This window comes from Mesoplodon mirus, assembly GCF_964341445.2.
Source record: "Mesoplodon mirus genome assembly, chromosome: 11".
NCBI lineage: Eukaryota > Metazoa > Chordata > Mammalia > Artiodactyla > Ziphiidae > Mesoplodon > Mesoplodon mirus.
This window is the reverse complement of record NC_138987.1, coordinates 101,036,062-101,048,686: the sequence shown is the minus strand read 5'-3', so window position 1 is coordinate 101,048,686 and position 12,625 is coordinate 101,036,062. Positions and strand designations below refer to the sequence as shown.

The window sequence follows — 12,625 nt, the reverse complement described above, 5'->3', positions numbered from 1 at the left end:
TCCACGTGTTTCCTTTAATCCTCTCAACGGCCTCTAACAGATGAGGAAACAGAGGGCAAGAAGGTTTGGGTGGCTGGTTCAAGAGCACCTATGTGTGTGGTCACACTGCTGGTGATTTTGTGTTGTCTTTGTTTTGGTTCGTTTTTTTTTTTTGGCTGTGTGGCTTGCGGGATCTTAGTTTTCCGACCAGGGAATCAAACCCGAACCCTCAGCAGTGAAAGCGCCGAGTCTTAACCACTGGACCGCCAGGGAATTCTCACTGCTGGTGAGTTTTGGGGCCGGGACCGGGCTCCTACTGGGCTGCAGAAGTTGATGTTTTAAGCACTGTACGTAGAGATTAGACGTCCTCTTTCATGATGAACACATTGTGTTCATGGTGATGATATTTTGTCTGACATACCTTCCAAGGCCAAGGCAGTGAAACAGGAAAATATAAAATGGAAAAAACCAAAAAGCCCGGAACTCTAGTTATAGGATGTAACTTCCTTTTGATCCTTTGGGATAGGATTTTGCCTTACCAGACAAGCTTCCACAAAGTTTCCAAAGACTCTCTCCTAGAAATAGAGGAATGAGAGGACAGGTGCCACGTAGGAATCACTGTTGAGTCACCAGGGGCTGTGTCTCGTCAGTGGATTTGAAAAGCCTCTGGGTCACCTATCCACTCGGTACATCCTGCAGGGATGAACAGTGCCTCACAGTGGTTATAAGCCACTTTCACACACATCGTCTCACTTAATTCTACAACTTGGTGAGGTAGGCATTGGTGGGGTGCATTGTGAACCCCAACAAACAAATTACAAATGAGGACAGGGAGACTTGTCCAAGGTCCCTGGGAACACAGGGGCAGTGACCCTGGACTTCTGATTCACAGGTGACCACAGGGGGCCGACCGTCCTCAAGCATCCGGGTCCAAGGTCTGTGGGACATCTGGTCTTTGCCTAGAATTTCCCACCTCAGTTCTAACTCTTAGTCAATAGATGGTCAGCATGGAGGTGACACTCTGAATACTCTATTTGGCAAACAACAGAAGCACATTTCCAAGGGAACAGCAAGGCAGGCACCAGGAAATGACAACAGGTCATCTTAGTAAACAGTGATCAATGACATTGACTTATGTCACCAAATCTAAGATGCCATTTATCTTAAAATGCACCATTATTCCATCCCACTAAGAGAGAAAAGTACTCCCAATTAAACACATTGATTTTAAGATGAATCCTACAACAAGGTCCTACTGGATAGTGCAGAGAACTATTCAATATCCTAAGATAAACCCAAATGGAAAAGAATATTTTTTAAAATTTATTTTATTTTATTTATTTTTTGGCTGCGTTGGGTCTTCGTTACTGTGCGTGGGCTTTCTCTAGTTGCGGTGAGCGGGGGCTACTCTTTGTTGCGGTGCACGGGCTTCTCATTGTGGTGGCTTCTCTTGTTGCAGAGCATGGGCTCTAGGTGCGCGGGCTTCAGTAGTTGTGGCATGCGGGCTCAGTAGTTGTGCCTCACGGGCTCTAGAGCGCAGGCTCAGTAGTTGTGGTGCATGGGCTTAGTTGCTCCGTGGCATGTGGGATCTTCCCAGACCAGGGCTCAAACCCATTTTCCCCTGCATTGGCAGGCGGATTCTCAACCACTGCGCCACCAGGGAAGTCCCAAGAATGTGTGTGTATATATATCTATATCTATATATTTATATCTATATATATATCTGAATCACTTTACTGTACAGCAGTAATTAACACAACATTGTAAATCAACTATACTTCAGTAAAATAAATTTTAAAAGATTATTAAGCTAGCTTTATGTTAAATTTCAAATGAATCCCTTAAGATGCATCCTGATCTCAGATATGTTAAAATGTGTCTTAGCATAGAGAACAGACTTGTGGTTGCCAAGGGGGAGGGGGTGGGGAAGGGATGGATTTCGAGTTTGGGATTAGAAGATGCAAACTATTACATATAGAATGGATAAACAACAAGGTCCTACTGTAGAGCACAGGGATATTCAATATCCTGTGATAAACCATCATGGAAAAGAATATGAAAAAGAATATATATATATACACATATGTATAACTGAGTCACTTTGCTGAACAGCAGGAATGAATACAACTTTGTAAATCAACTCTATGGCTATAAAATAAATTTTTACAATGTGTCTTAGTATTGATGAAATACGGTAATCCATGACCAGCTTTCTCCAACTGGGGTGATAACCTTCTTAGGGGTCACTAGCTCATTAGTTTATCAACACTACTGAGTGCTAACGATGCTGATGGCTGGGGCTACTCCAGGGACCCACTCAGGTTGGGTCCTTCAAGGAAAATTCCAAGAGCCTGGAGCCATGAGCCCACAACAGCGCCTTGTGAGAGCGGCTGTCACAGAGGTGAACTTTCAGATTTCCTTTGTCTCCTCACTGCCAAAACCAGCCGAGTTACACTCAGTCCTTCTGGACCAAACCCTAAGCAGGCACTGGAGCACCTGGGTGACGGCTCCTTGACACCTTCAATTTGTTCAGCAGAGAGTTAAAGAAGGGGGCTGACACTGACTCCGTGCAGGAATTGCCTTAATTCACACAACTCATCACAGTGGATTCTCAGAATAACCCTATGAGTTGGCCATTATTATCCCTGTTTAAAAGATGAAGAACAGGTCTTCCCTGGTGGCACAGTGGTTGAGCGTCCGCCTGCCGATGCGGGGGACGCGGGTTCGTGCCCCGGTCTGGGAGGATCCCACATGCCGCGGAGCGGCTGGGCCCGTGAGCCATGGCTGCTGAGCCTGCACGTCCGGAGCCTGTGCTCCGCAACGGGAGAGGCCACAACAGTGAGAGGCCCGCGTACCGCAAAAAAAAAAAAAAAAAAAAAAGATGAAGAACAGGGAGCTCAGAAAAGCTCAGCAACCAGGGGGAGGTCTATCAGGTGTGAATGGCCGAGTGGGGATTCAAACCCATGTCCATCCACTTGCCCCCAAAGGCCACACGCTTTCCACTACACGGGGGACAGAAAGCAGGGAGGGCAAAGGCCTTTACAAGCCTGAAAATCACAGCCATGCTAACCTGAAGCCTGGAAGGCTTATGCTGTCTAAACAACCGCACAGCAAACAACCACCCTTCTGCTGCAGGATGCCCCACTCTCAGGGGACCCGCCGGTCAGCAGTAAGGCTGGTCACCCCCCCCACCCCCGAGGTGGTCCCCTGCACTGCCCCAGCTGCACAGAGGGCCTCCCCTAAGATCTGCTGAGAACACAGCGTAACCAGCCACGTGCCTGGTAGGGAGGATGAGACGTGAACACAAATGATCACGACGTAAGACAAAGTGTGAAAAGGGCCACACAGATGACCTCTGAACTGCAGCAGCCTGCAAGCTCCCAGCCAGAGAGGTCATTTCTGACAGAGGCGGGCAGGGGGCTGGCATCTGAGGCGCACCTTGAAGGACAGGCGGGGTCCCACAGGAAGGAGGAGGGGGAGGGCGCCTGGCTCAAGCGGACATCGGGGAATGGGACTCCGGTTTGGCTGCAGCACAGAGAAGCAGAGAAGAGAAGCCTGGGAATGTCAGCAGGGTGAGGATTGAAGGCTACTGAACACCAGAGTCAAGATATTCTATCAATTCAGTAGGGTCGCAAGGAGTCACTCAAGGATGTCGAGCAGGGGACGGACCCAGGGCGGCAGGGTGACCGTCTGGGAGCAGGTGACTGATGTCCCTGGGGAGTGGACCAGGGACCAACAGCTGGTGGGAGAGCGGGGGCCCGAATTCACATCCCTCACATAAGGGCTCACGCCCAGGCAAGAGCCCCCAAACAGGATGCGAAATGGATAATAATTCCAAGGGATTTAAGGGAAACGGAGATAAGGAGAGATTCTCAGGAAAGGAACAGACGCCTTCAGAACAGCGGTGCTCAACCAGGGGCAATGCTGCCCCCAGGGGAGAATGGGCCACGTCTGCAGACATTTGTGGTTGTCATCACACTGGAGGGCAGGTGCTACTGGCGTCTAGTGGGTAGGGGTCAGGGATGCTGCTAAACACCCCACAATGGATAGAACAGCCCCTACTACAAAGAATCATTGGGTCCAAACTGATCAACAGTGTCAAGGTTTAGAAACATGGTTTGGGGACCATAAGGAGAGGAAAGCGGTACCCATGTTCCACTCACCAGGCAGCTCATGAGCCCAAAGGCAGAGGAAGCACAGGGCTTTCTCTGCAGAGACACAGCTACTCACCAGGACCAGTACACACCTCTCCCCACGCCTTTCCTCTACATTCCTGCGCACGTGCTACGGCCAGGCCCGACAGGCACCGAGGGTGAGGACAGGAGCAGCCCCTGCCCTCAAGGCATCACCTTCCAGAAGGGGGACAAGCACAGAAGAAACACACACGTGTCTGAAAATGCTTACGTGCTTGCACATGTCGCTGTGGTACAGACTGAAGGGGGCACCTTTTTCCTGCACGAGCCGGGAGGCCAGCAGGGCACTTGGAGCAAAACAGTGACACGACCTGACCTGTCTGAGCAGGACGGCCGCCGCTGCAGCAGGGAGACCAGTGGGGAGGCCGCTGGTGGTGGACTGAGCCGGGGTGGGGGGGGTGGAGGGGGTGAGGAGAGGCCGGGGATCTGGGGATCCTCTGGGAAATTAGACATGTCAAGATCCACTGCTGCTGGGCTTCCCTGGTGGCGCAGTGGTTGAGAGTCCGCCTGCCGATGCAGGGGACACGGGTTCGTGCCCCGGTCCAGGAGGATCCCACATGCCGCGGAGCGGCTGGGCCCGTGAGCCGTGGCCGCTGAGCCTGCGCGTCCGGAGCCTGTGCTCCGCAACGGGAGAGGCCGCAACAGTGAGAGGCCCGCATACCGGAAAAAAAAAAAAAAAAAAAAAAAAGATCCACTGCTGGACTGAATGTGGGCCGTGAGAGAAGGAGAGAAACCAAGGAGGAGCCAGGGCTTACGGCGCGAGCGACTTGGAGGGTGAGATGGAGCAGGTCTAAGGGGAAAGGTCAGAAGGTCAGGCTGGGATGCCCCTCAGACCTTCTAGAGAAGGTGCTGCTTGAACAATCGAGATACCAGTCTGAAGGTCAAGGGAGAGGGGCCAGCAGGAGATGACGGTGTGAGATTAGCAAGGGCCTGTCGCCTGCAAAGCCAGTGGGTCCCCGCTTGTCAGCCCGAGGTCCCCTGTGGTCACAAGGAAAGTCTGGGACGACCGGCAGAGGCGTTTGGTGGGGCGGAGTCAGTGGATCTGAACGCCTCTCGGTGGGAAAGCCTCTCCAGCGTGCACTCGAGCCCTGCTCCGCTGCCGGCTACTCTACCACCACCCTCCCCTCACCCTCCCCTCCGTTTGGCCCTGCCGGCTCCTGGGCGCACCTGAGGGCGAGGCCCTCCACAGGTGCTCTGCGGGTGGACGGACCTGGCCTGGGGAAAAGGAAGACGCCCTCGGGGGATCCCCCCCTGTGTATTTAAAGCGTACTTCAGGTTTGATTTTGCAGAGGTTACCTTTTTAAGAACAAGAAAAGACAACATGTCAAGATCTTGAGTGGTTTCCAAACACAGGGAGTCTCCCAGCATCTGCTTAGTTAAAAGGACTCGTGTGAGACGGGGCCCTGCTTGACCCCCAACCCTACAAGCCCCATCAGCATCCTGAGAGCGTCCACTCTCCTTCCCTTCATAACAGCCAACGCTGAACACCCATCCCCTCCCGTCGGTGGTCGCTCCACAAACCGGGACCCTCCATCCCACGAAAGTCACGCCGAATGGGATGCGGTTGACGCCCACGAGCGTCACTTCCAGGACTGGCGGGAACACGCTGACACTGCTAACAGGAGCAGGGCGGGTTCCAGGTTCCCCCCTCACAGCTCGCAGCCAACGACGCCCAGCCCCGCACAGCCTAGCGCCCTGCACACCCAGATCCTCACCACCACGGCCTCTCGGCAACCACGTGAGAGGAACAGACAGTTACTGTTTCCACTTACAAGTGAGGCAACCAAGGTACAGAGAAGCCGGGTTACGTGGCTGGCTTCGGAGAGCCGGGCCACAGCCGCAGTGCCACCCTGAGGCCCAGCCTCTAGCGTCTTAGCTTCCCGCAGCCTGCGGACTCGGGGCATAAGCCACAGTGCCACCCAGGACCCTCATGCCATCCGCCAGCCCCTGCTCCCCAGCGGACAGGACATTTCTAGCCCTACGCTTAAATACAAAATCTCTTTAAAGGTTTAACTACTTTGATTGCAGCTCTTGTACGCCAGACAAGATCTGTATGAAGTATTTAGTAATTCATTACTCAGTTCCCCAGGAGAAACTTCCCAGCGAGCATGGGTGACGTACATAATCTTAGAGACGATTCCACAAAGGGAATCAACTTCCTTCAACCTCCCCCAGAGACAGGAACGCCATCATCTCTGGGTATCCGCTGGGAAGAGGAAGGGTGGGCCCAGCAGGAACAGAGCCCAGGGCTGCTCTGAGGCTTCTCCCCCAAAGTCCCCTCCAAAAGGGGACACAGTGAGACCCGGCAGCGAACAGGGTCACCCCGAGCCCGTGTCAGAAAAGCTTTGTTCTCGCTTCTTTTGCTCTCCCAGCGGGGCTCAGAGCAGATCTACTGACTGGACATTCCAGATAACTCGGATGTGACCTTCAGGGGCTAAAGTCTGTAAACCAAGAACTTCTCAGACTGAAGCCAAGACCTCGGGAAATCCACCCCGACCCTTTATCCATTAGTGAGACAGGAGTGACCCTGGAGGGGTTAGCATTTCTGGGGCTCAGGGACCCTGGGTGCCCCCCAGGAACTCAGGCCCTGGCCCCTAAGTCACCAGCAGCTGGACACAGGGCCTCGAGCCATCCTTGGGAGGCCGACTAACCACAGGGGCCCCTCCGGGCCAGAGCCCAAAGCCAGGAGCACAACCTGAGCCTCCAGCTGGCCCACAAGCCCTGCCTGCAGGCCTGCAGGGGGTGAAACAGTAACTCTGTGAAAGCAGCCCCGCTGCCCCTCCGTCACGGCCCCTCTGTCGGGAACGGACGCCTTTGATTGGCTGCCCCCCCCCACCCCCAGGCCTGGTCCACAGCAGAGGGATTTCCAAAACGGAACCAGCTAGAGCTGTTTGAAACAACAGACTGTTAGAACTGGAAGGGCCTCCAGGGCAGTCTAATCCCAAGCCCCACATGACGGGAGAGACAACTGAGCCCCCCAGAAGAGATGCTACAATGCACCCCTCCCCCCAGTACACCTCCCCTTGAAACCTCACACAAGAACAGGACATACAGGCGGGCTGGGTCCTCCTGGGCTTTGGAGGGTCGGGGTGCAAAAAGAAACACCCCTGTGTCTGAGAAAACACCCCTGTGTCTTTAGGGCCTGCACTTGCTCCCAAGGGGGCCCTGGGGCCCTGGGCTGGGCTGGCGACAATTACAGTCAGCATGAGGGTCTCGGTGGCAAGGCTTGAGCTCCCTGAAACTTCTGTGCCTGATATTTGGATGGCTCAGGGGAGATCTTCCCCCAGGACCAACCAGCTTCCAAAAAGAGTTGGGAAGGAAGCCCCGCGGGCAGAGGCTGGGAGGAGAGAGGCTGTAGAAAGTCTGGAGGAGAACTCAGGCCGCACAGCTGGGAAAGACCCAGCTGCAACCACAGGGGCAAGGAAGTCTGCAAACGCTGCCCAGCGGCCAGCAGGGCGAGACCAAGAGCCAGTGGGTCAAACTGGGATGAGGGGGTGGAGGCTTAAATTTACCCAGGGAAACAGAGCCCACTGGGGGGCTGGGAGGAGTGGGCCGTGACTGCCAAGGCTGGCCAGACTGGACCAAACTGCAGGCCCGCGGTCCCAGCTCTGCCAACTCGCTGCCTGGGGGAGTGGATGGTCACCCCTCAGAGATGGGGAGAAGGTGACTTTTTTTTTTAACATCTTTATTGCAGTATAATTGCTTCACAATGGTGTGTTCATTTCTGCTGTGTAACAAAGTGAATCAGCTATACGTATACCTATACATATATCCCCATATCCCCTCCTTCTTGCGTCTCCCTCCCACCCACCGTATCTCACCCCTCTAGGTGGTCACAAAGCACCGAGCTGATCTCCCTGTGCTATGCAGCTGCTTCCCACTAGCTATCTATTCTACATTTGGTAGTGTATATATGTCCATGCCACTCTCTCACTTCGTCCCAGCTAAGCTGGGAGAAGGTGACTTTTACCATGAAAGGTGGTTCAGATGGAAAACGATAGGGCCTTTCATCTTCATCACAGTGTCCGCTCCCAACCCCTCTGCTGGATTTCTCTGGAGTGCTGGAGGCAGTTTGAAGACACTTAATAGAAACCAGCCAGGGATGCCCCTGGGGTGAGGATGGGGAGCCCCCATGTCCTCTCCTCACTCGGGGTTTCTAGATCTGCTATCGTGAGTCTTGAGAGACTTGAAGGGGCTACAAAGACAGCACCAACCGACTGACCACTGAAAACCCTGGGGACCATGCTCAGGTGTGGGGATGGAGCACGGGGGGCGTCTGAGGACCTGTTCGGAAGATGATGAGGGGATGAATGACAGGCAGGCTGGAAAGGAGCTTGGGAGCACAGACCAGAGCGGCGAACAGGAAAGCTTCGTGGCCTTACTGGTGCTTACTTCGGAGGCGGCGAGGCCTAGCACTTTATGTAAAGCCTCCTCCCCTGCTAGACGCGCCGGCCGTGGCCGTCCAGGACCCGCAGAACCACCCCAGGAGTGAAAATTAGAACAGGCTCGCCTGGGCTCCTCTCCTTCTTGAAGAAGAGCCAACAAAAAACCTTCCAGCTGCCGCCGGGGCAAGACCAGGGTGAAATACGCAGGTGAAGAACAATCCCAGATTTTTTCTTTTCACAGCATATGGCTCCCAGCAATTTGGCTTAAGCTTTGGGCATAGAAATTTTTTTTTCAGAAAACAGTTGTTTCAAGCCAACAAGACACCCTTGGAGACATGAGCACGACCAAAGGACACGAAGAGGGCTGCTTTCGGGCACACGGAGCAGACGCCTGCTCACACATTCATACTGGAATACACGGGAAGTCGGGGCCTGGGAAAGCAGGGCCGGCTCCTGCTTCCCGGCAGGCAGACCCCAGCAGGTCCCACGCCCAAGGGCTGGTTTTCTTTAGGAACGGAGCGGGGCTGCCCTTAGGTCCTTATCCACACGTCACCTCGGTAGGTGCTTTGCTCCACAAACTTCCTTCCCTGCGTCTGCTCCACCTGCGCCTTTTGGGGCGGGGACCTGGCCCCAGTCTGCCTCTGGCCTTGGGCCCCGGACTGGACCTCCCCCCAAAGAGCGCAGCCACTTCACTCCTCCCGCCAGCGCGCAGAGGGCTCTGAGCACTGCCTTTCCTTCCCAGGAGACGCACCTCCTTCCTCCTGCTATTTATAACCACAGATCTTCTGTGTGAAGAGAGAACAGATGCTATTTTGAAACAGAGGAAACCACCACTCAGCCTTCCACGTTCCACAGGTCGGCAGTTCTGCCGGGGGACGCGCGTGTGTTCCTGGCGGGCGTGTGGGCACAGGCTCGGGGCCGGGCCTCACTCACCCACGCCTGAGATTGGAGCCTTGCCTTTGAAAAGTAAACTGCACTTATCACCATCAACAGGAGGGCCGGGGTCCAGGAAACGGTCCTCAGTTTTCCTAGAGTGTGCCCGCTGTGCCCTGGCCCTTATGTTGCCTTAGGGCCAGCCTCAGGAGGGGTCACCATAAGCTTCCAGCCCTGTGCCTGCCTGGGTGCTGGTGTTTGGCCAGGAGCGTGACTCTGCCCCACTGGAGTTTTCCGCACCCATGCTGATGGCATGGCATCACAGCTCTGGCAAGTGGGCACTTCCTTGGCCGCTAGACTGGTAACACGATCCTGGCCTTTCTCCTCCAGGTACCAGGCTGAAACTCTGCCCAGGGTTGAGGCAACTGAAAGCTGTTGCCAAGCAGCCAGGTGGCAAAAGCAGTGAAGAAGGCCCGGGGTAAAGTGGAGAGTAAGTTCCCCAGAACACCTGGGTCACCACTCAGCTCCCTTCTCTGTAAAACAGAAGCAGTCCCGCTTCAGGCAAGTGGAATGGTCTCTCACGAAGACTTGCAGGATGAGAACCTCTAGGAACGGGGGCTCTAACTAGATTGCGTGGCCAAATGTCCCCCGAGGCTCCACGAGGAGGTGGCGAATGGCCACCCCGCACCTCTCCCGGCTGGGATGGAAGAGGCAGGGCGAGCGGAGGCGCAATGAAAGAAAACAGAAAACTAGGAAGACCAGCCGGAGACCTGCTCGGGCTTAGGCAGGAATCCAGGCACCAAACTAGCACTGCTCGCGGGGGTTAAAAGAATCCAGATGCAGCTCTCGCCACAGTCTGGCGGGCGCGGGGCGCAGACCCCACCGCGGACCCCAGCTGGGCCCGAGCGAGCCGGGAAAAGCGCGCGGGAAGCTCGGGGGCTCGCGGCGCGCGGACGGGCCGGGGCCGAGCCTACGCGCCCGGGGGCGGCTCCCCGCGGCTCCGCGGTCGCCGCCCGGGGACCGAAAGCGGCGACACCCGCCCGCCAGGAGGGCGGGGACCCTCGCTACCTGCCGGCTGGGGGCGGCCCGGGCGCGGCGAGAGCCCGCGGCCCCAGCTTTGTTCGGCGGCGGGGACCCCTTCCCCTGCGCGCCCCCCGCGCCGCCGGGCCCCGGCCCGCAGACCCGTCCCGGGCCGAGCTCGCGGTCCCCGGGCGCGGTGGGTGGAGGGGAGGCCCCTCCCGGACCCCACCTCCCCGTTCCCGATCCGGGTGCCCCGACCGGCCCGCGGGCGCAGGGAAGTTGGGCGGCGGGGCGCGGGTTCCCGTTTCCCGGCCGCCGCCAGGCTTACCTGCGCGTCCGCGGCTTGTCAGGCCCGCGGGCTCCGGCTCGCTCTCCGCCCGGCCCGGCCCTTCTAGCGCCCGCGGGGCCGGGGCGGCCGGGGACGCCGACTCTTCGCGCTGCGCTCCGGTCCCGCCGAGTGTCCGCCCGGCCCCGGGGGTCGGCCGGTCGCCCCCGCGGAGCCCGCGCTCCTTGCCCCGAGGGCTCCCGCGCGGCGCCGGGTCCGAGCCGATGGGCGGAGGCGGGGCGCGGGCGGCGGCCAAGCGGAGGAGGCCGGGCCCTGCGCGGGGCTCGGGCCGCCGGCTGCGCGCTCCTCTCCGCCGCGGCCGGGAACTTGGGCCCGAGTTGGCTGCGGCGGTGGCGGCCGCGGCTCTGAGTGTAGGGCCGGGGCCGGCCGGCGGGTCCCGGGCCCCGCGCTCCGCCCCGCGCCTCCTCCCCGCCCCCGCCCCGCCGCGCCGCGCCGAGCCAACCCGCCCCCGGGGCTCCTCGCGGGCGGCACCCGGCCTCGCACCTGCCTCCGCTCCCCGCGCGCCCGCTCCTCCGCGGGCCCCGACCCCCGGGCGCGCGTGGGGAGCGCCCCCCGAACCCTCCGCACACCCACCGGACCCTTCGCCGGAACTCGACCTGGTCCTCCGGGAGCACCTGGGGTCTCACGCGCCAGCAGCCCCCGGGGCGTCCAGCGCTCCTGCGGGGAGCCCCCAACTCAGGGACTGCGGGGCTGGAGGCTCTGGGACTCACGTAGTAGCTTTTCTACCCACATCAAACTATCCTCCTTGAATCTCCCCAAGGAGTGGAGTGATCTGTTATTTCTGCCTCACAAACCCGAGCCATTCCCTCTGGTCCTGGACCCCTTTCGACAGCACCCAGCAGAGCCATCCCTGGGACAAGGAACGCTGACGCGGCGCGGGTACACCAAGACGGGTGCTTCCACATGGGAAACGCGCGCTCCCATCGCTCCTGGGACAGCGTCCGGCCTGAATCAGTCCACAGTCACTGACGGGTGCCTGAAAAGTCACTAGAGGCTCGGCTGGGACCGATGGCCCCAAGTCTGGGTAGTGCACCCTGGGTGAGCCGCCCCAGAGGGAGTAGCCAAGGTCCCACGGAGGCAGAGGTCCAGCTCCGGCCCTGGACCCTATTCCAGACCCCAGCACCAGGGCACCGACCAACGGGGCCAGCATGGTTGGAGGCCGGCCCTCCAACTGCTTTTTTTTTTTTTTTCAAAGTTCTGAACCCCCCCAACCTTCTCTTCCCTGAGTAGGAGGTCGCTCTGCTAAAGAAATTGCCTTTGAATGCAGTACAGTGAGAAGAAAAAAAAAAACAATAGCAGTAATCGAAGGCTTGGCCTTTTTAAATTAGTAACTGAACAGGGTGACCACCTTCCCCTTTCAGTGGGGGAAGGGACCGCGGGGGGCGGGCGGTGCTCAGGGAACGAGGGACCAGGAGCCCACCGTATTGGGCTGGCAATAAGGAGCTATTGTCCTCCGGGTTTTACAATAAGGAAAGTAAGAGCAGTTTTAGCAAATACCAGACTAATTAGAGGGAAAGTCTTGCTTGGAATTGTGCCGTCTTGGCCGGAGGTGCCTGACGACTCTTCTCACCTCGCAGTGAATGGGGTTTATGAGACCAGGTCCAGCAACCTGAAATGAATGGCCTATAATTGCCGTGCCCCCCCCCCGCCCCCTTCACGGAGGGGAACTAGTTCAAGGCTTTATCTTTGGGGACAGATGAAACCCAGAGGGTAGCTGGCCTCATTCAGGATGAAAGCTTTGAATCCACCTTGTCAGATTACAAATAGGCTCAGTTCCTCTCCTCCTGAGAAGAAAGCATCGGCTCTGGGGTTAGGGTCTTTGCGGGAGG

The 12,625-nt window shown here is 57.3% G+C and overlaps 1 protein-coding gene across 1 annotated transcript in view; it reads right to left on the bottom strand.

Annotated features, from left to right (window-relative positions):
- WNT5B (Wnt family member 5B) overlaps positions 1-11,155 on the bottom strand; it is an 84,415-nt gene extending 73,260 nt beyond the window's left edge. Inside the window, exon 1 of the mRNA XM_082636571.1 lies at positions 10,779-11,155. The gene's annotated coding sequence lies outside the window, so the exon portion shown is untranslated. The remainder of the gene's footprint in view (positions 1-10,778) is intronic.
- Positions 11,156-12,625: the final 1,470 nt, after the last annotated feature.